Source organism: Solea solea, chromosome 3 (genome assembly GCF_958295425.1).
Source record: "Solea solea chromosome 3, fSolSol10.1, whole genome shotgun sequence".
NCBI lineage: Eukaryota > Metazoa > Chordata > Actinopteri > Pleuronectiformes > Soleidae > Solea > Solea solea.
The window spans coordinates 15,586,224-15,609,174 of NC_081136.1; the positions used below are offsets into that span (position 1 = coordinate 15,586,224).

The window sequence follows — 22,951 nt, forward strand, 5'->3', positions numbered from 1 at the left end:
ATTCAAACTGATATCATTTAATGGTTATTAAATATATGCAGTTTATTTTAATACCGCTGCATGAAGGAGAGTTACATCAGCTGGCTGGAGCTGCTACATAGACCATGAGTGGAAAACTGAATTTTTGAACCATAGCATTTGCCATTTTCTCTTTTATGCTCCAGCACGTTTAATGTAAAGGTCCAGAACTGTCAGTGTGACTGGAATTCAGAGCTTGATTTACAAAAAAAAAAAAAAAAAAGTATAATCAAGCAAAAGTAGTTTCCTGTTCAATGTGTAAAAATGCCGTTCTGTAACGTTATACATTCAGGTAGAAAAGCTGAAGATGAATTTGACTTTGGCCATGATTTGTTAACCTGGGAGTGTGACACTCTGGGTACTTGTATCTGTACTCTACAGTACTATGCTAACACAAAAACAGCAGGAGGAAAAAGTTGCAAAGTAGATTAACAAATGGTCAAGACGTATTTTTCCTGCCACTAAAATATTCAGCGTATTAGCCCTATGGATTAGATGGATTAGATGATGTTTATTTGTTGCATTTACATCTTTTTTTCCCCATAGAGTGGCAAAAAAGGAATACACATCTACCTGTAAATATATTTAACATGGGTCAAGTGAAGTGGTGTCCTGCTGTGAGGTGATTTCTTCTTGGTAGCACATACAAGTAGTTTTTTGCCCCGTTTGTTCTGATTTGTTGCAATGATCTACTTTTCTTTTTATGTGCATTTTTATTAGCTATTGTCTCTCATGCAGCCATTTGTATGCACAACATCAGCTCGGGCCGATAATGAATTGTGACATTAAGGTAATTTCCCTGCAAATGAAATTTTCACTGCTGCATAATCTTCGGAGTTGTTATAGTCCACACACTTGCTGGAAAGTAATTTTTCTTCTAAAAGATACTGACAGAAAATGTTTAATCTGACAAAGAATATATTAATGTTACGCTACAAGCTATTGGTCCACTCAAACTCAATATTTAATCAAAGAACATTAAAGAAACACTCAAGTGTGAACAATGGGATATCTTTATAAACATATGCATACATTCTAATCCACGGATATTCACTCCAGCTATATAACCTTAAAGATATCTGATAAAAAAAACATAAAGAGTGCAAAATTATCCTAGTAATAAAATGCAGACGTAATAACATTCCGCTGTGATCTTAGACATGATTCCAAATATATTCACCACATCACAGGATCAGAGAGCCATGAATTTTTAAAATTTTAGGCACAAAGGTGCATGGCTAAATCTCCGAGGTGCTGATCAGCTCACACACTGTGCATTGTTTTGGCCCTCATCTTCAAATCTGCTCCTCAAACAGCCACAAACACTAAACAGTATGGGAATATGGTGGGAGTAATCTGACAGAATATATGCTGTTTCATAAGACTAGCCAGGCAGAAAATAGATTGAGGGTTGTGATTTGGGGAGTTAGGATGGGAGTGGCGGGGAGTTACAGAGAAATAATGTGTCACTCACAGTGCAAAGACTGCTGCCTCTGCAACTGAGGCTGATGATTGCCCCACAGCTTCTTCCATGTGATAAACGCTGAATGTTTCTACCTTTCACCTTCAGCCGCTTTAAATATCCTCCAAAAAAAAAAAAAACAGGAAGATGAGAGATCTCTCACCATCCACTTTATCTGTATTGCTGTGATATAAGCTGAGCCTCTCTGTATGTGCCTTGTCAGAAGTGCAAGGTAATTATTGAAACATATGGATGGCTGGCCCCTCTCTTAACCCTCTTACTAATGATGCTTGGCTATTAGAGAAGGGCACAGGAAGGACAAGTCTACCATTAACTGATAAATCCCACCAGAGATCCATGACTTCTCTTACATTGCCGGCTAAAGGGAAGCTGTTAGAGCTTCAGAGACGAGTGGAGGAAAGATCTGATGCACGTAACTTTTTCGACGTTCTTGTGTTCTTGAAAACGTGAACAGGAATTTATTGCAAGGTTTCAGTGAAGACATGGAACAGGCAAGAACATTGACTCTAAATAAAATAAAATAAAATGAAAAGGCATGGTGACTTCCTAACTCTCACCAGCATGTAAACTGAGGCAAGTTGTCTTCTGGGATTGCACATGAAACTACAGCAATTGCTTAATCTTGCCTACATCAAAGCCTTTCCATTGGCATCAGATTTAATTTAACTCTTCGGACTACCCACTTAAACTCCATTAACTTTCTCTGGTGAATGGTATCAAGGAAGATGCCTCCCCATAATGCCAGCTTTGCTTTGGGCAATTTTTCAGCTTGGAAAGCAGCAGCCCTCTCTTAGGTTAATGGACCCAACAATTTTCCTACCTAGTCCATGCAAAACATGCGTCCATCCCCCAGGTATATCACAGTGTGACCCTTTTTTTCATGTAGTTGGTGCCCTGGGCAAAATGATGCTGCTACACAATGGACTAAAAGCTTGGGCGGACAGCAACAGACTCAACACAATGGCTGTCGTCAGTCCAGAGGCACTAGTTGAAAATAGTGTCACTCCTTCATCTATTCAGTACTTACATAATTCAGCTGAAATGGCCTTTTACCAGAGAGACCTTCTGCATTTGCGGCACCTATTTCGATGACTGTTCATATTTACATCAGGCCATTAAAGTGGATATGCATAATTATATGGCATTTTGAAAACGCAACACTAAATAAAACTTTTAAAGAGTTTTTATTACTAGACTGGACTGTGTTATACCAAGTGCCCTGACACAACCCTGCTGCACTGTTGACTTTATCTCCAGGCAGTGCAGATATAGTGTGCCAGAGGTCCAGCTGAGTGGGTGAAACTGAGGAAAATGAAGGCAAGCAAGTCCATCTGTTCATTCGAAGTAAAATATTTTACTGCACTGGTGCCTGTGGACCCCTTCGACACATATCCCAACTGGCACATAGCACACATCTTTGATAGGTCCATAACACCACAGCAGTTCTGACATCCATCTCTTCCAGTTGCTAATTGACACAAGAGAAAGGCTGCAGCCATTCCATTCTTTCCCTAAATGACTACTGGACACTGGAGACCAGATGGTCTGTCTGTGTATGTCACTGGTGGCCAGTTGTTACAGTTGACAATGTGGACTGATCTGGCAAGTATCAGTACACTTTTTTTTTGCTGCCTTCAAGAAGAAGAAACTGGGAAAACAGCACTTGGATTGATTTCATCCCTCATTCGGCACACAGCAAATATTTTTGACAAAGACATATGGTGGAGAGAAGTGCACAGCAGCAGGCTGCCCAGCCTCAAGCCTGAGCTGTTTTCACTTCATTGTTTCAGGCAACACGCACAAGCAATGTATGCAATGTCCACATGCAGCCAGGCGAGCAGACACACATGCACGCAGCTTTTCAGAGAGGCAAGTAATAAATCTCAACAGAGCCACAAATATTCCACCCATACATTCTCCAAAGAGCCTTTCATTTTTTTTTTTTCTTAAAGCCTCATGCTGTTTACAAATATAGTCCAACACATTGCTTCATGCTGGTGTTATTAAAATCCTATTAATCAACCCTCATAAACTCAAACTATTTGTCTGCAGGCCTCAACACTGTATGCCAGATGTTTGCTGTAGCAAACCAGGAAGGAGGTGCCAATGTTGCCTTGAAATGCCCCCTCAGTCACCTTGTCTTCAGCTCAAACAATCTTCAATAAATAGAGTCTTTCACCTTCAGTCCATTTGAAACTGGGGGAACCAACCTGACGTTCAAAGTTGCGTGCTGAGGCAGAGTTCCTGTCTGGGCTTTGGCAGCTGGACTGATAGCCAGCCCCGTGGAATGGCAGCTGTTGAAGGGCTTTTTAAATTGCACACAGGTTGATGGGTTGCTGTCAGGAGGGCAATGGACAGAGAATTTGGAAATGGGAAAAAAAAAAGACAGGGATCAAAGAGAGAATGGGTGGGGGTGAGTGGACTTAGAGGACAGTGACCATGACACCACAGTGTACAGAAAAACAAAGGTTTCCCCACCCTGAAAAGGGGGAAGATGTTGAAACAATCAGAGATGAATGGGAAAAGGGGCATTGGCAAGACAAAAAAAAGAGGGTGTTATCAGTGTCGGAATAAATGGAAAGCCAAAGCCTGTCATCACCATGGTTATTTAGGGAGGCAGCACATCATCATTGTACATAAGGTTTGATATCCCCAGACTATGTTTACACACAACAGGATAATATCACTTTCTGTGCCTGCTTGATTGACTGTCACAGATAGAAATTAAATGTCAAACATCACACCAGTGCTATCATTCTCCTTTTCATCGTGATCTACAGTAGCCTTTTTGCCCATCAAGTCTCACCATTTAATTCATTACAAAAGCCATGACGGGTTACACAGGCTTTTGAATGAAATCATTGTGAACTCATGATAATGATTCAAATTCGGTAATGCAGAAATACTGTGTTATGTCGTCTAAACAGAAGTAGAACACTGAGAGTGTCACATAATGTGACTTTTTCAGCCTCACTGGCTAATCCTAGTTTGCTGTGGTGGTACTGTGCAACAGGTGGTGTTTAAGAAGGTCAACATGTCTACTTTCCATGTGTTACATGCACTAGTTGCATTGGTTGATGACATTTAAAACATAATCTAGATACCTGTAAGGTGCTATCAAAAGGCGGCTGAACAGACAGCACTTATTACACACATTAAACTCCGCTGAGCTCTCTGTGGAGTGTTTGAGAAGGAAATGTATACACAATGTAAACTGAGCAGCACATTATTTACATAAACCATCCAATTAGAACCCTTAAGTATACTACCTTACACCATACTGCTGAATGACTAGCAGTGCTGTCTGCCATAGGAACTGTTTAAAATCTACAAAGTAAAGACAAGCCTGGGCACCATTAAACATGATTGATTGTCTCTTTCAGGAAAAAGAAAAACATACCGTCTCGAACAATTTTCAGTGTTTTCATTTTTGTTTTATTTTCTGCATCTCCACAGTCTCTCACAATGTTTCGGCACAAAACGAGCCAACTGATTGATTTCTTTTTTCTTTGTATCTCCAACCAAGTGACCCTGGGAGGTTCTGACAGTACCTGCATGGCTACATTCATGTCCCATTATTAGCTATAAATCTACAAAGGATGGCAGGACCTCTGACAGGTGGCTTTCTTGCTGCATGCTGATTGTTAGAGTGTACCTATTAATCTTGGTCTGTATTCCCCACTGGTTAGAAGCTTCATTAAGTGAGGGGTTGGATCAGACACAATGGAGCTACCAGTTCCCTCCCTCCGAACCTTCTGTAAATCTCTCTGTGTTTTCTCTCTATCATTGTACGCTGGCATCAATACAATAGATATTTTATGCTCAACAAGATCAGATTTGTTTAATGCCAGTTTTCACACATAACAAGTTGACATGAAGCGCTAAAATAAGGTCATGGTGATTTCAACAATGGCTCAAAGATTATTTTATATTTCAAAATGCTGAAAAAAAAAAAAAAAAAAAAAAGGATTTGTCATATCCATGACTATACGCTTTCACTGCATTCACGGAAAATGGGCACAGTACCCCTAAGCCTGTGCCTGAAAAGCCGCATGATTACATGCCAGTGAAATGGCAGCGTACTGTACATCAAACTGTAGCCATTTAGTCTCGGTAACGCCATGATATAGCTTGCATATAAACTAGAAAATAAATTCCCCTTCAGCATTTTGACAGCAGCTATTCAGATACTTAGCCCTCATACTCACTGCAGTCATATTCCTCTGCCAGAATCAATTGTGCTGGCAACCATTTCCAAGCCTGAATTTTATCTCCATGCCGGAAAAAAGAGGGGAGGGAACCGGAGCAGGGAGCTATGCTGTTTATCAGCCACACGACTAATTCTTTCTCTCATCTCTCCTGCTTCTACTTCTAAAAGGGAACGTGTTATTAGTCTACAATATGTTGAGTGCCTGATGTATGCAATCAGCATTCTCATGCTTCCTTTCCCACTTTTTCTGTCAATCTCTGACCTTTTAAGTGTTGCCCACATTTTAATTAGCACCAAGCTACCCCCACCCTCCATTTCCCCTTTGTTCTTACAACTACTTTTGTATACCCCCATGGAATCATAGGAAATATACCACATTGAAACACTGATTAAACATCAGTGGTGAGGAAGGGGTTTTGGTAGCAGGTGGGAAAATTATAAAGGCTTAAGTGTCAGACACATGTGTCTGCCAAATGTAATCAGTGGGTAATAAATGTTTGCCCTTTACACAATAAAAAGCAATAGCGGTACTGAATTAGTACTCAGCCCTGGACTGCAGATAACGGTGATTAAAATCATTCCTCAACAAAATGAACCTACTGCTATATTCACACGTTTCTTGAACCTCAAATGACATCAAGCTACTTATGATGACGACCTTTATGACAGCATTGATAAACTGTAATCTCACGTGTTTTTGTTTTTTTTTTTGTCTTGCAGCTCTTGAACTGTTGGGACGGTTGCTTGAGTGCTGAAAGGTAAGCGTTTGCAGTCAGAGCTGGTGTTAGAATGATGGTCTCGTCAAATGCAAAGATGGGTGATGGCATTGAAAGATGGAATTCCATTTCTGCTTAGTCTGTGTTCATGCCGGTCGCAGCAGAATGGAGCCACGGAGGGGAGAGGGAGAAGGTCTCCGGCTCTTTTCTTCCCACTGTTTAATTAGCATGGTCTCAGAGAATGGGGAGCCGCTTTAGCAATCACGAATCCTGCCCAGCCAATAAGAACTTGTGTTCAACCACGTCTGACAGAGATAAATGGCATGCCACAACATCTCAGCCTCACCCATCATCCCCTTTACCCATACAATTGTGCATTGTAGAAATACTAGAGGGGTGCCACAAATCTAAGTGGGCATGAGGGTCATTCGATAACAACATAAATCCATGTGGGTGTTTTCTGTGCGTTTGTGTGTACAGCGTGTTTGCAAAATGAACACGATCTCCTTCGGTTTGTGTTGTATGCATGGTGGTGATTTAGCTAGAATCGAATATTCAAAGGCAGTGTGCAATAGCTGCACTGTGGGGATTTTGATGTTGGTCTATTTCAGTGCCTAGGGTTTGGTTAGTGGTACATGTTGGGTACATGGACTGTTTCCGTCAGTAAACCAGAGCCAATCACAAGATGTTATTTCACTGCTTTGTGAAAATTCATTAAAAAAAACGTAATCTTGATCTGGAAATCAGACTAACCTGTTGCAATGATTAAATTAAAAGATGTTTTGCAATGTGATTTGTTTGTCTTTGAAACGAGGAGTCTGTTTTTGATCTGTGCAAAATACAGGAGTAAGAGAGAGCTGCCACTGAATGTGATGTGATTATATGCAACATCTTGTAGTTCCAAATCGTTTGAGCCAGATGTTACATCTTGTCCAACCATTGCCAAATTGGTCAAGGACAATTATAGTTAAGATTTGACACCAAGTAGTTTTTTCCCACAGAAATATAATAAGTGCAACAATAAAAACACAATCTTATCAGGATAATTATACCTAGTGATGCTGATAGTAATGTGAAAAATGGGGATTTGCTTGCCAAACAATCTCCGAAAGCCTAAATTACACAGTTGGGTTTGACGAGAGATTAATGTCCCATTCATAAACCTGTCTTATCTGGCCAAGCAAATACAATTTTAAGACATTTAGTGTGGGATCTAGCTATTGGTAAAATTCCAAGTTGAACACAACATTTCTATGAATCAACTGCAAGCAAGTGCTGGGTTCAGCAAACTAAACTTATCAGGCTCTACCTAATCACATTTTCCACTCCAAACAAGGAAACATGCATATAGACCTATTAACCCTTCTGTTTCAGTTTAATGTTTAGATAATTACTTCTGGCTAAACAGATGTTTACAAATGTATTTGTGTTAGCCGATTATCATAGAAACTGCCCATAGATAATTTATATAATATGATCATTTTGATCAGTTTACTTCACCACATGTTGGATGTTGTGAGTCAGGGTTATTGCTGTGTTAACTAACAAGTGCTACAAAAATCCTTCTTCATAGAAATATAAGTATACTGCACTTTGTATATTCCTTTTTTTTTTCCATGTACAGTTCTGAGGATAAAGTCATTCGGTGATGAGTAAGGTTTAGATTGTTTTTGTGCAGTTTTTAGTGATTATTATTATTATCCTGACACCTTACTTTTGATTAACATACTTAAGAGGTGGTATCTGTAGCCTTCTCTTTTGTTTCAGTGTATCATAGTAGGGGAGCAGTTTGCAGCAGTTGGGGCATAATTAGTGATAGGCCTTGGACATGTCATACTCTGTTAGGCAGCGTGTCTTTAATTCCTTTGTCTCCTCTCTGCTCCCAGCATTTATTCAGGCTGTGTGTATGTAATTGTGTAGCTTTACTCAAGCATCACTGCGCATCTGCATACTTAATGTTTTTGGTAACATTTGTATTTACTCTATAATACCATGGTAATAGAGTAAGTATATTTAATCAATATTTAAGTATGCTTTCATGTCCATTTTTGTTTTTTTCCGGTGATGTTCACAATAGGTTTCTGTGCGAGTGGCCCTTTGATTTCCTGTAGAACCAAAGAAAAACAAGTAATTTAATTTTGGCTTCATCTGGCAAGCTTGAAAGGCTTCAATATTCGGCTGACTTGTGAGGCTCATGTTGACTACAATTAAAAGGAAACCTCTTTAGGTTTTCTATATTCCTTTCTGAGGCAGTTCCCCATAGCAACAAAATGCTTAAATAATGCCAACATGTAGACTAGTGATTACTGTCAATGACAATTTTGTTGCCTGTTGAGTGTGTCTGTGTGTGAGTGTGTGTAGTTTGGAGGAGGGGTTTCTGGACCCAGGCTGTTGATGTGAGGGTGGATGAAAGCTGCTTTAAGGATACAAAATACAACTGGAAGGAAGCACTCTTCCTCCACCTCTTTCCTCTGCTGTTCTCCAATTTTACCTCCCTCCTTTCTACCCACTCACTCTCCTTTCACTCTTCGCTTGTGATCTCCCCCCTTCCCTACCACTCCTCAATTTTCTGTATTATTTGCTATACACCCAGCACTCCCTTTCTCAAAACCGTGTTTTCTGCCATAGTTGCCTTTACACCTGTGCTCATCTTGTCCACTCCTCACTTTGTCCTCCACTCTTTTACATTTTACCATTCAGTACTGTCCCCTCTCTTTTCCCTATGTGAATCTGGCAGTCCATGTCATATATATATAATCTGTATTTTTCATGGACTGTTCATACAGGGCAGAGTTGTTACTTTTATCAGTAACTTATTTCGAGGCACTTAAATGGAGCAATGGGTTCAGGTGCATGCCCAGAGACATTTGAGGTAACATTCCTTCAGCTACAACACATGGCACTTCTGCAGATAATGTGCTTCTGTGCTTTAGTCACGCTATACTAGTTAAAAGGAAAAAACAGAACACTGCAGAGTGTTTGGAAGCAAGTCTTTAACTTGAATTGAGGACAGACAGTATCCAGGTTTCTGCAACTCTGGCTGGATTTTTCTTAAGGTAGCCTCCCGCGCAGACCCATATGCCACTGTAATCCAAGATAAAAGTAGAAAAGCAGAAACCAAAGTTCTCAATTTCAAGTTTTCAATTTCACAAGCTAGGTGGGTAATGTTTACATGACTTACTTTACACACCTTGCACTTTTGCAGGTGTGTAAATTATAATATTATCATAACTGTATCAGATTATTTTTTTATTGTTCACTATAAACACACCTGGTATGTAATAAAGATTACATCGTGATTGTGCTGCAAATTCTCAAAACCTTGATCCTTCCATTACCAGTCATCCGACTTTGGCCTATTTATACTTGAGATACACATCTTAATGTGCAACCAGCTTTATTGTTCTTGACTAGCTTAAGTGGGACTCATCTACCCTCTGTTACAGGTAAATGATGTCTGCTTGAAAAGTAACAGTAAGATAAAGTTTCACAAGGCGACAGGGACAATTTTAATTCAGTACCAAGTAAAGAAACCTGAAATGTCCTTTCTTTCGGGTTACTGTGGTGTCTAAAATCTCTTTTGTCTTATGTCTTACATGGAAATTTGTGAGTAAATTTCAAATTCTTCTTATATGTTCAGTTGTTGTGTACAAGTTATGCTTGACATAGAAATAGAGCACAAACCATATGGCTTCAGATAGTGTGCGATAAGGTCGGCCATTTGTTGTGCAGTGGATGTTTTTGTGCAACAGACTCAATAGACTAAAAACAAATACCATCTAAATCAATCAGTGTTCTTAAGAGCTTTGTGCAGCAACGCATAACTTAAATGTACTATATCTTGTTCTGCATTCATGGTAAAGCTCGCATTTTTCCCATGTGCCCATACTCATACGTCTAGCGTTTGTTGCTTGATTGTAATTCACCATCTACAATTTGAAGAGCTTGTTTGCCATTGATTTTATTTGCAAGGCTTCTATATTTTACTATGTGCACAGCAGAGCAGTTGTTGCAAAGTGCATGCATGAATCAATGCTTCCCTCGAGCCTGCACCGGCAACTGCACGTAGCTCAATACCTCCAATTTATGTTTTAATTACGATGATCTACTAAGTGTTGTGAGCTAAGCCTTGGTCTCACAATCGGCATCAACAAGCCCAGCAGCGAGCATCATATTGTACATTGAATTTTACAGTCTACATCAGCAGACAATGGTTTTGACTGTTAACATCTAAATGTCCCATGTCTCAAATAGGCTGGATGACGTTCAAGGAGAGTGCACTTGCAAGGATGCTCTGCTTTTCGAACTAGTGTAAATTCTCAAAGGGCATACCATACAATGTGAAATAGGTTTAAAAAAAAAAAAAAAATGGTTTGAAAGCTTTGTTTGGCATTGTGGATCCATAATGCCATGAAATTGTATACCTATGTTTTCTTCCAAACTGTTTTTGTTTGGCAGAAGAGTATATATACATTTGATCACTTGCCTTTATAAGTAATTGCTCAACATAGTAAGCCATATAAATGGCTTTTGGCAGGGTGAGAGGTATACACTTTTTTAATTCTCCTGTAATTAGGACAAATCAATCAGGTAGTTGTTTCACAGCTCACAGGACTGTAGGTGGGTGCACTTTTCTAGGCCTTGATTCCATTGCAATCTTGTCGTATTAGGACATAAAAAAAAGTTTGTCGTATTTTACAAACACACATAAACAGTGTCGGGTAGTAACGCGTTATTAGTAATGCCGTTACATAACACGTTAGTGTTTTACAACAACCGAGAGTCACAGCAGAGAGCACACACCCACTCCACCCAAGCAGCAGCGGTTGGAGTTTGAAAGACGGACCCATAGCCAGGCACAACTTGATAAAACAATAGCGCGGTATGTTTAAATGTTTATTTGGATCTCTTTTAGCAATATCAGGCTATTATTCCAAGAGTCCAATGGTAAAATTTCACAGATAAAAACACGTGTTTTTTCCCCTCAGATATGTAGTGGAAAACATCAGTACAGAACTGAAATGACAGCTAGAGGGGAACTCAATTAATCAACCTTTATTTAATGGGAGCACTGGAAAAACGTTTTACAGTAACTAAAAAGTTACTTTCTCAGTAACGCATTACTTTTTGGTTTAAGTAACTGAGTTACTTTTTTACAAAGTAACTAGTAACTGTTACTAGTTACTATTTTTCAGTAACCATCACAACACTGCACATTAAGCAGTACAACAACATTTTACTGCATCAATCTCAAATGTGACACAATAAGACACCAGCAGGGTCCTGACTCTGCTTTCAGATGTTCTCCTTCTTAATAATTTGATGCTGTTGTTTTGTCTTCCGCCATTTGCGGATGCTTGACTGTAGTAATACGGTAGACAAAAAAAAAAAGCCCCATCGCGTGTTGCTGTCAAGCCTCTTAAGTTGATAGCTGTGTCTTTGCACACTGCGTGAAGAATTCCTTTGTGTCAAACAACAGCTGGTGAAGACAACATGATGCGGAGGCCACGGTCGAGTAAGCCATCAAACCTCCGTCTCTGACAGTATTTTGGCAAGGCACGTTTTGTAAGAGCCTGTCTCATTCCGCTCTGCTTTTATGGTGCATGAATCAATGATAATTGTCATGTGTTCTCACTTGAGTGGCAGAAGTATCCCCCATGTGGCAACAGTCAGAAAAGGGAGTTTGGTGGATGGATGGAGGAATAGGCAGAAATTAGCATGAATGAAATGAATCACAGTTCCCCAGGGATTATGATTCATAACCATTCAGTGCAACAGGCATCAGTAGCACTGTGCCAATACAACTAATATAATATCAAGTACGAAGTTTATTCTACAGTATGTATGTGCACATTTTTAGTCAATCTACAAGCTGCTATAGGTGGAGCCGATTCCCAGGTGAATGAGAAATGTCCAGCACAGACTACTAAAGAGTTATGATGTTTATTATTATCATTATATGTCACTGAAGCTGAATAGCATATCCCATGCACATTGTAGTTTTGATCAAACATACTACTCCACATGCTTTCAAGCAAACACTGATCAAATCAAAGCCCAACAACCTTATCCCCAGCTCCATCAGGGCCTAATTCCATTTCAAACCAAGCTCCCATTCTCTTCTGCCTTATCCTCTCTGAAAAGCACAGTGATTAGAAGAAGACTTAAAGTTAACAATAGACCTCCACCCACCCCAGCCTGCCTCACTTTACCTCCTTTCCCAATGGGACCTTCTTGAATCCCCAAAGCCTTGGCTAGTTTATCAGCATCAAGGGATCAGGCAATCTACGCCTCCCTTTTCAAACGGGTAGCCCAATGTGTTCCACAGTCTTTGGTGTAATCTCTTTGGCTGTCGACAGATCCAGTGAGGGGTCAGCTGTGATAACAGGATCACTCAGGTGGAGACAAGAGATGGGGCCACGAAGGAATAGGACAGAAAGTGAAAAGAGGTGGATGTAGGGAAGTGAAAGGTGAGTGCTACTAGCACGACAGAAGAGGAAGAAGATTTCTGGGCAGCATGTGCAAAGCCAAAATGACATCAATGTGTAGTGACATGCTGGGATGGTTAGTCAATGTAAGTCATCAGCAAACCGGCTCCGTGGTTAATGGTTCAGTCGTTTTAAATTGTAAAATTTAGTGCTTCTGTAAACTTAAAATCTATCACTTTGATGACTCAGAAAGGAAAAGCAATGTTTTGTGCATTGCTTGCAGGCATAGCTGAGGTTATGTTTCTAAACATTTTTCCTCACACTTTTCACATTTTGCATAGATAAGACAATATAAAAATAAAAGATTGAATAAACGGGAATACTATTCAGATTAACCAAAAAACAAACCAACACTGCAGCCCTAATGTGAGAAGCAGTGTTGAAAAAAATAAAAAATAAATGCTGAAAGAAAGGCAATCATGTCCAAACTATTCTAGAGGAAATAATAGAAAATCCAATATTTGGCTGCAAACTGAGCCCTGTTTGACATGACAGAGCGGAGAGGCAGCCTGACGAGGATAATTTGGACTGTCTTGCAAGGAAAGGCAGGTTTATTTGTATTGCAAATGTCATACATGGGGCAACTGTGTGTAATGTGTAGGAAAAAAATCTGTTAAAAGTTGGTAACAAAAAGGTCTGATATTGCAACATAAAACAATAATTTACCCAATACTAACCCCTACTACCCTAATACCCTGTACCCCTACTAACCCAACAATAAAGGAATGTACAGTGCAGGAAAATATTAAGTGATTTAGAAGAGCTCCTTCATACGCATATGGGAGTAGAAATGTTTCAAAAATATTCACATTTGGTGCTGTTTTCAGCTCTATTGGTAGCTTGTTCCAGTTGTGTGAAGCATGACAGTTAAATGATGCTTCATTTCATTTGAACTTGACTATCTGACCTGAGGTCAGTAGATCTCAGAGGCCTACTAGGTTATATTCTTTTAATATGTCAATAATATTAATATTAATATTACTAGCACTCTGATTTTGTATCATGACCTGTAGAAAGGGGAAAAAAAGAGCAGCTCAGTTTTATGATTCCACTTGACATAGAGCAACAGTATAAGCCATTACTTACAACCGATCACACATGCTAGCATTGGGATGATTTACAGACAGAGCTCATACGCATATGAGCTTTGACACACCAATATACATAGACTTTTTACTCTCGCTTTTTTTTTGACTCTCTCTCTCTCACGCGCACACGGACACAAACAAACAACATACCCACACACACACACACACAGTGAAGCAGCATGGTAAGCAATGACACAAAGCTAATGCCTTGTCACACAGGCTGTCAGCAGATTAGCCAGTGGATTACACCCCAGCCATTAGATGTGCACAGAGTGAAAGGCCACAAACATGGCAGAGAGAGAGGAGGAGAGGAGAGAGAGAGAGAGAGACTGTGTGGGACTGGCATATTGCGGCATAATGATCATGATGGAGGAGAAGAAAAAAAGAGTAGATACATAAAGGCTGGTTAAGTCCAGTGCAAAGACAACAGAGAGCGACATGACGGGAAAATGGAAGAATAAAAGATTGGATCACGGGACTTGACTGTTAAAACAAACAGACATGACATAAAAGGTTCTGACAATAGTAAATGAAAGAGACAGAGCAAAACAACCCATGAGGAAGCGGTGAAGTGGAGAGAAAGTTGCGCAGGTGATGCAAGACATGTCAAAGGATAAATAAGAGAAAGCAAGCTTCAAAAACAGTATAGAGGACAGGGGGTGGGTAAGAGTGGAAGGAGATTGAAATGCTAGAACAAGGAATGATATGTAATGCATCAGGGGAAAAGGATGGAGACCACTATTTCAACACAGCCAGGTCCACAGGTCAGAAACATAAATGTAATAAGATGAAAAAAAAGGTTAATGTCTGTAGACATTGTGATATGAAAGAAGGCCAAGGGAAGGAGGATATGGAGGTTGGGTGTTTTCTTAGTTTTTTTTTTATTTCATTTGTTTTTTAAAGCTGTTTTTATATATAGCTTTTCAACAGTGATGTCTGGATCTTAATGACAAAGACACCCCCCAACCCTTGTCAAATGTCTACATATTGCTTTCCTCTGGATGCTTCAAACAGCAGATGGCACTATTGATAGCAGCAGTGTCAGAAACTTTTCAAGCACTTGTCAAGTCACATACCAACAGCACTCTTGTCTCACCATTCGACGAGGCGGTAATGCCGCTCAGGTTTTTTTTCTGTTTTTTTTTTTTGCTCTCTCCCTTTTTTCTTTTTTCAAACTGTCTCTGATTCCAACTGGAGAAATGCCAGGCCTTTTCATTTGGTGTTTCATTTTACGATAATCGACTTCACTGCCCCTACCTTCAACACCACCTACAGTCTCCACAACAAAACCACTTTGCAGACATAATAACACATGATTGTCTGCTGGTTAGGAGGCTTATTCTGAGCGGCTATTCATACGAGAAGATGTCAAGTTAACAGGGGCTAATGGGATATTCTGATGGGAATTGTGCGCAGAAAAGCCGCGAGAAACATGTCATTCATAACAGCATATATTTATTGTGCAAGCAGAATGTAGAGTTTGTGTTTGGGGTACAACAACTAAGGATCTGTGTTTAAATGTATGTTAACATGTGTGTATGTGTCTGTATACACATGCAGGCATGAGCATATTCTGCATTTGTGTGTGTTTGACATCAAGACTGATGTCATTCAGGGCGCTTTAGCTGGTTGAGTAATTTGAATGTGCTGCCAAATGAGCTCAGTCTCGGAAGTGCCAGAGGGAGAAGGAAAGAGACTAAATGTGTGAATCCCCACCGGATATTTAGGCTGTTTATTATGATAAGCCACGACATGCACACAACCTTCATATAAACATACATAATAACACACATGCCTAAACTTGTTTTTTACACACACACACACACACACACACACACACACACACACACACACACACACACACACACACACACACACACAAAGATGTAGACATGGGGAAAATGGTAGCTTTAGATGCTTTGAGACATATGATTCACATATGCACATTGATAGGCTTGTAAGTCGCAACCTATAAAAACTAATTTCACACCAGCCTATCCATAGCCATCTCATGTGGGATCCATTCCTCTTTTAAACCCCCTCTCATTTAAAGCGGGCCCAGATGTAAGTCAAGGGGCTGCTTTGGATTAGCCAGAGAGAAAAACTCATTTCCTTTGCCATTTTACGAGCATTTAATTTGAAACAATTAAGATATTACGGTGCCGCAGATTCACTACACAGAGTGACAGCTGGGAGCAATCCCATAAACCTCTGAGGCAGTGAATGAGGCACCTTGCTACTCTCTTTTGCTCCACTTGCCGCCGCCTCCTCCTTCTCCTCTGTTATTTCAATGAAGCATTTAGCTTAAGGCTTTGCTGAGGTGAATGTGTCACCTTTGCCTCAGTTGAGATCTCGCCGCTACCACCAATTACTTTAGCAGCTCATAAATGCACCAGTTGGCTGATGATGGAATAGCCAGATTTCCAAAAGACTAAAGGGGAAGGAAGTGAGCATAAAGGATATTTACCTTCTGAATGGCTTTTTCCATGACACCTTTTATTACATTACTGAATTTATAAGTAATAAGTTGCATGACTCATCTGCAGAGAAATAAATAAGAAAGCAGCAAACTGCAGGGGAGGAAGTGAAGCTGCGATAAAGATACTTGCACTGTACATTGTTGCAGTGTGGTCAGTATTGTGAAACAGGGCTTTTCCTTGACTTGACCACTTGTCTGATGATATGAAGTTTGTTGACTTTGTTGACACATTTATTGATGGCTCCTCCATGTCCTATCTGTCCTATACCTGCAGAACTTAGTCACTACCTGACTTTGAATTCAAGCTAGCTTTGTCAGCACACACCCATCAATTCTCCCACGTTCCAAACTGGCATAGAAGGGCATCAGAGGTGTGAAATTGATGAAGGCATGCTTGTGAAAATGTCAGTGGGGATCACTGGCCAGAGAGGAAGAGGGAAGGAGAGAGAATATTTTGGGGTGGAGAAGGTGACAGATAGAAGTGGCCAACGCTCATTTTTATGAACACTGAACTGTAAAGTGGAGGACCCATTTCAAACAATAGCCATGATCAATTGGCTATGGTGAGCGGCTTCTAGTAAATGCCCAGTGGCAACCCACATTTCTTTAAAGAGCAAACCCAAAGCAGACCAAAGCAGTGAGAAAGACACAAACGAAAAAAGAAATGAGTTGTGCGCATGCTTTTCATTTGGGCTAGTAAAGTCAGAGACGTAGAGAGCACAGAAAGTGCATGTAGAGACTAGGATAGAGAATGGGCGAATAAATTAACAACTGGGAAAGGTGATGGAAGGAGAAGGTAAAAGGCTTTTAGAGTAGGGAAGATTTAAATAAACAAAGAGACAATGAAGGAGAGAGAAAGCAAAGTATGCATGGTTTCTAATCAGCAAACACATTTTTGCAATGAGATGCAAAGTACAAGTTACAGGAAGGAAACAAAGCCAGAATTAGGAGGTGCAAAACTAAAGTATACACAACTGCAAAACGTGAAAAAATTACAGCTTTGTTCCTAAATTGACTTGACCATGTAAGCTACATACCATGTGACCAGCAATAATAATAGAGAGAAAATTAAATGTGGGAATTTTGGATAATTTCACCATTTTGTCACTGACTTGTTCTGTGCATGAATCCAAAAAATATTTACACATGTGTTTACACTCAAGCCACATACAAAAATTGTTTTGGATGATTCTCAGAGTTCACCTGCTTATGGTTACTCTCCTTCCAAAACTGTCTTTTCTGACCATGGACTGTATGCTGATGGTTAAGTTAGAGCATCTTCCATGTCTAGCTCTAACACTTCAATATTAATGCCAAACTGGAGCTGTGTACATCAATGACAAACACAAACAATGTGATGTGACATTTGCATACCAACACTCACATACATGCACACAAATATTCAACTCAACTTTCACTGAAGCTACAAGTTCCAAAGCATGACAGTCATTCAGGAATTTCTCCTTTTGTCTCTGTGCAAGGCTGCTGCACACTGCGTCTGTTCACACCATTCCAGCTGATCTCTTAATGGGCAAAATAGCTTTTCACCTCACTGCACTCCATAGTAACACTATACTGATTAAAACTGAGGTCACTACCACAAGCCTCATTGCAAATCTGAGTCTGTTTTCGCTCATACTATGGTTGTATTAACTACTCATGACTCAGCAGTCTCAGAAAAGATGAGGAAGCATGCATCGATTGTCATGTTGTGCCCCACAACATACACCTGTTCATGTCACATAAGGGTTCAATTTGCGGTCCGTCAGATTACACAAGGTATATGTGCTGCCCTGCAACAGTTTAATTTAAATTCATGTCAGCTTCTTTGGCCCAACCATTGTGGCCTTTACTTACCACAAATGCACCAGGTTAGGTACGCTAGTCGAATGCTACCTGAAAGCTAATCACGGCAAATCCAACACATACGTTCGCAGTCAGCTTCTCCAATCTGAGGCAATGTCTCACTTGATTTAACATGTAATCAGCTCCACTAGAATCTAAGTCAACTTTACAGACAGCTCTGTGGGTATTGTGACTCACACCAGGTTTATCCTTATTTAACACTGTGATGTTGCCATGAAGTTCAAGGCCCTGAAAACAATTTTTTTTTTTTTTCAATCAGCTTTTGGCCAGAACATCTTTGTTTTAGATTACAGAAAGCTGCAGTGTCACATATTTCTCTGTAAAGCACAATTTGCTAATGACATTTGTGGGGTAGAAAATGTTGCCTGAACTGTGTAAAGTTGTCATAAACAACACTGACATAGTCCTGATGAAACAGATTAGCTGACTATGACTTAACTAAACTATGTTTCCCCCACATTTCAGTTTTTTGATTTGATTGGTGCTGATAAAACTGGTACGTATAAAACAGATTAAAAAAAAAAAAAAAACAGCAGATGACTCAACTGAAACAATGGGGGAACTTTCTGAAAATAAGACTCATTTCATGATGTGGCTTCACTAGGTGTTTTGCCTTGGAAGATGTAATAAACTGTGCACACTCCCAGCATTTAATTTCTATCAATGTTTGCAAAATTAAATAGTTATAACAAAGGCATAAATGGCATTATGGCAATTTGAAATAAAGTGTCAGTTAAAAAGATGCATGCACCAGCTAACTGCAGGTACCTCATTATCTAATTTCAAAGATTTTTCCAATACCCTCTGTTCATACAGTTTTTCTTCATTTCTGAATGGCCTTTATTCATAAGTGGTGTACCTATAATTATTGGTAACCTCAAGGGCCTATTATTTATTTACTCTTTATTAAATATTTTTATTGATCAATGTGATGACGCATGAGACAAAGGCTGTGAGTTTTAGTGCCAAAACCGAGAATGCTTGCTTTGTGAGCAATTAAAACTTGCTTTCACATTTTCTTAATAGCCATACTCCAATTTGAAATTAAAGTATTGGGTTAGGCTCATGAATAGCTCAGTTCAATCAGCAGTGTGACATCCAGGGTTGCAGAATAAGAAATGAAAATGGTGCAAGAGGTAAAGTCTATCATATGTGATGGGTGAAGTAGTCAGCACCCCCTACCAAATATAGTTGTGACATTCCTGGGGACATGTAATACATTAGCCATTGTTTCTCAGTTACAGTACTATCTTAGTTATACTGATGTTATCACGTGGTCAAAGGCCGCACATACAGCTGTCTGCTATCTGACCAGGACATTTACAACTTCTTCCCCATCATGTTCATAATTACGGCAATCAATCTCACTCTCAAGCATTACAATCATTTCAACCACATCATAAAATCGTATGTTTTCTCTGCAATGAACTCTGCGACTATTAAGTCTTCCAATTTTAACAAAATGTTAATTGCTCATGAAAGCGGGACTGTATACTTAGCCATTCATCATGTCTGACAGATTCTAAAAAGGAGAGAAGTATTGGATGTCTCAGCCAAGAACTGGAGTTTGGTGTTGGTTTACAATTTTTGTGCCTGGGAGATGTGTGTAATATCACCTTGGCATTTGTCGCTCTTAGCCCTACCACCCACTTACCCCCACCCTTCCCTACCACTCTTGACTGCTTGGGCAATGGCCATAAACAAGTCAATCTCCACCCGTCTCAAAACATTGGATTAGATTTATCCGCTTAAAAGAGATTGTTATCCAAAAAGTAAAAGTCTTGCTTGATGGGGAAATTAATTTTACGATGACTGGTTTACCTGATCGGAGTTGGGGGGGAAGTGGGGGCTATAAATGCATCAACTCTGTCTGGGGGGTGAGAAGCTGAAAATGACAGTCCTTGTTTTTGATTCAGACAAGTTGTCTCCAGAGTATTATACATGGTGTTGTCTTTGGGTCGCAGAAACGAGAGTAATGACTTGACTGACAGTCATTTGTAAAGCACCAGCAACTTGTCATGGGTTGAAAAGACCTCTACCTCAGGCTATAGGAAGATTGACAGTGAAAGATATTGTGTTAAAGTGGCAATATTGAAGATTTCAGTCCTGGTTGATTTTGCGACACCTGTAATTACTGCTGGTAACAGATACCTCAGGTCACACAGCTTTCTGGGAAGCAAAATAAACTGCTATTTCAATGAAGAGGTCAGAGAATAATTGGCTGATTTTAATCACTGTGTGAGCAACTGCTCTTGTGCTGCGTACAGCACGACTCTAAACAGCAGGTCACTGAAAATTCGGAGGTGTGCAGCCGGTTGCCTTCAGTTCTTCACCTAACAGCTCGCTGTGGCTGCTCCTGCTAGTCACATTACTCCCTGCAATATTTCAAATTGATCCACTGTCATAAGAGGCTGAAAATACCCATTGTCTTGCTTTGTGGAACTATTTTTTGATGAATGACAGCAGTAAGTCTTCAGCTCACTGACAAACACATTGCATTTCCTCTGGATACTTCATAATAAAAGTCATCTTGTGTCGAGCTAAATGCCTGTAATGTGAAACGGCATAATCGTATTAAAATAAATGCAGCACTTTGCTTATAGTGTGCAAATGCAAATATACTTGCTGCAAGTATATAAATATTATTACACTTTTATTACTGAGCGATGGGGAGTAGAGTGCAACTCATCCAGAACTGAAATGCAGTCCATGAAGTAGAGGAATCCTTTTTAAGTGGCAGCCAGTGCATTTAGACGTTAGGTGTTAAACCAATAGAGCAGTTATTGGATTGAGTTACAATGGAACTGACCTCAACCTATCAAGCAACAAAATCCAGTCTGAGCCTAGACAGTAATGTAAATTAACCCCGACAAACATTACTCAGAATCTCTTTCTACAGAGCAAAAGCAAACATCTGTTCTTGCAACTTAAAGCACAATTTGATTTATTTTCTTCCTTTATTGCCTCCGTCTGTTTCTGAGTCACACTGTCTGAAGCTGATACACAGAGAAGACTCACTATAAGGAGCAGTTTTATCCCCCACTGAAATAAACACATCACCTCGTCAAGAAATTCTACCAAATATTTAGAGTGATTCACTTTACATGGGAAATGATATAGTCACCAGTAAGAACACAACTTAGAGAAGATCTATCACTAAGTTAAAAATGATCCACAAACTAACATTCTACCAAACGTCTGTAAAAAAAAAAGAAGCTATAAACATTACAATCACACTGGCAGTGGTAACATGCTGAGCATTGTTAAATGTAATGTTTATTATGATCTCTTTTGAATATATCTCTCTCATACATGACTTCTCATGGACAAATCCACCATTTTTGACTTGATGGTGACACTAGGTTCAAACAACAGAATCATTTCAAACCATTCTGAGGTAGACATAACATTTACACTAAAGATAAGAATTTAGGGGGGGGCAGCAAGGTCACAAGGAAATACTTTGTGGTGGCGCTCAAATGAATCAGGGATCAATGTTATTGGAATAAGTGCACAGCATTCTCGTCTGTGTGTGCATGCACACGGGCCATTTCATTAAACTCATTAATCATGGCATTCAAATGATTCTTTGCAGCCTGTGAGAGATTCCAATACCATTGTTCAATAGAAAAAAAAAAACAATACAATAATCCAACTGAATTTCTAAAAACATTAGAATCGTCAATGCTAATTTGTTTTGGTTTTAAGTCAGATTAGTCCCCGCAGAATCTCCTGTGTAGGCAGGTAGACAGAGAAACACATACATCAGAGGATTTGTCCACATTATTCATCCAAAGCAAATGCATATTGATATTGTATAACCCTTAGCATCCTTCCCCGCATTTGCATTGTATTTACATAGTAAATATCAGCCAGCGCTACGCTTTACAAATATGTAGAAATTTAAACGTGCCTGAGGCAGTAATATAACAGCACATGGCTCACATAATGACACTGGATTGTCATTATCCTGTCATTATCGTACAAAGGAAACACTTGCCAAGTGAAACGTTCGAAAATGCCCCCACCATTGTCAGAACTGACATATTTGCAGTTTTGTGGTGACGCCTATTTCAGCGCAACACTGAGGGTTTCTCCGTCTTGGATTTGTCTTATTGAAGGACAGTTGCTTTATAGACTGCCATGTCCTGCTGAGCGACAAAGTTCAGCCATGATAGGCCAGAAAGACAGGCACTTGATGAATCTTACACATGGCCCCATTCATCAACAAGTGCTGCTGTGTTATTACCATCACCGGTGCCAAGAATATGAAAGCACGGGCTTGATGCAGAGTGGAATTGTAATTCTAACAGCAAGTATGACGCAGTTATATTCAAAGATCATGAATGCAGTTGAAGCCTCTGACATTAAAAGACTCCTACAATGGTGCATGTCAGCAGGCCTCAAATCATTTTGTGAAAAACCAAAGTATTTGTTAGGATGTCTTAAGAATGTGGCACATGGTCTTCACAAACAAAACAGCATTCCAACCTCCAGTCTTCAAGATAAGAATATTTTCCAAATAATCACCGTGGTAAAGTCTGATGAACAGAAACTTGCAATCGACAGTACTTTGTGCCTCAAGACACAACTATCACTCCCA

The 22,951-nt window shown here is 39.7% G+C and overlaps 1 protein-coding gene across 34 annotated transcripts in view; it reads left to right on the top strand.

The window, feature by feature from the left end:
• LOC131456742 (receptor-type tyrosine-protein phosphatase delta-like) overlaps positions 1-22,951 on the top strand; it is a 316,523-nt gene that overhangs the window by 169,447 nt on the left and 124,125 nt on the right. For all 34 annotated transcript variants that reach the window (XM_058625309.1, XM_058625322.1, XM_058625315.1 and 31 more), the window contains one exon: positions 6,432-6,469. The gene's annotated coding sequence lies outside the window, so the exon portion shown is untranslated. The remainder of the gene's footprint in view (positions 1-6,431; positions 6,470-22,951) is intronic.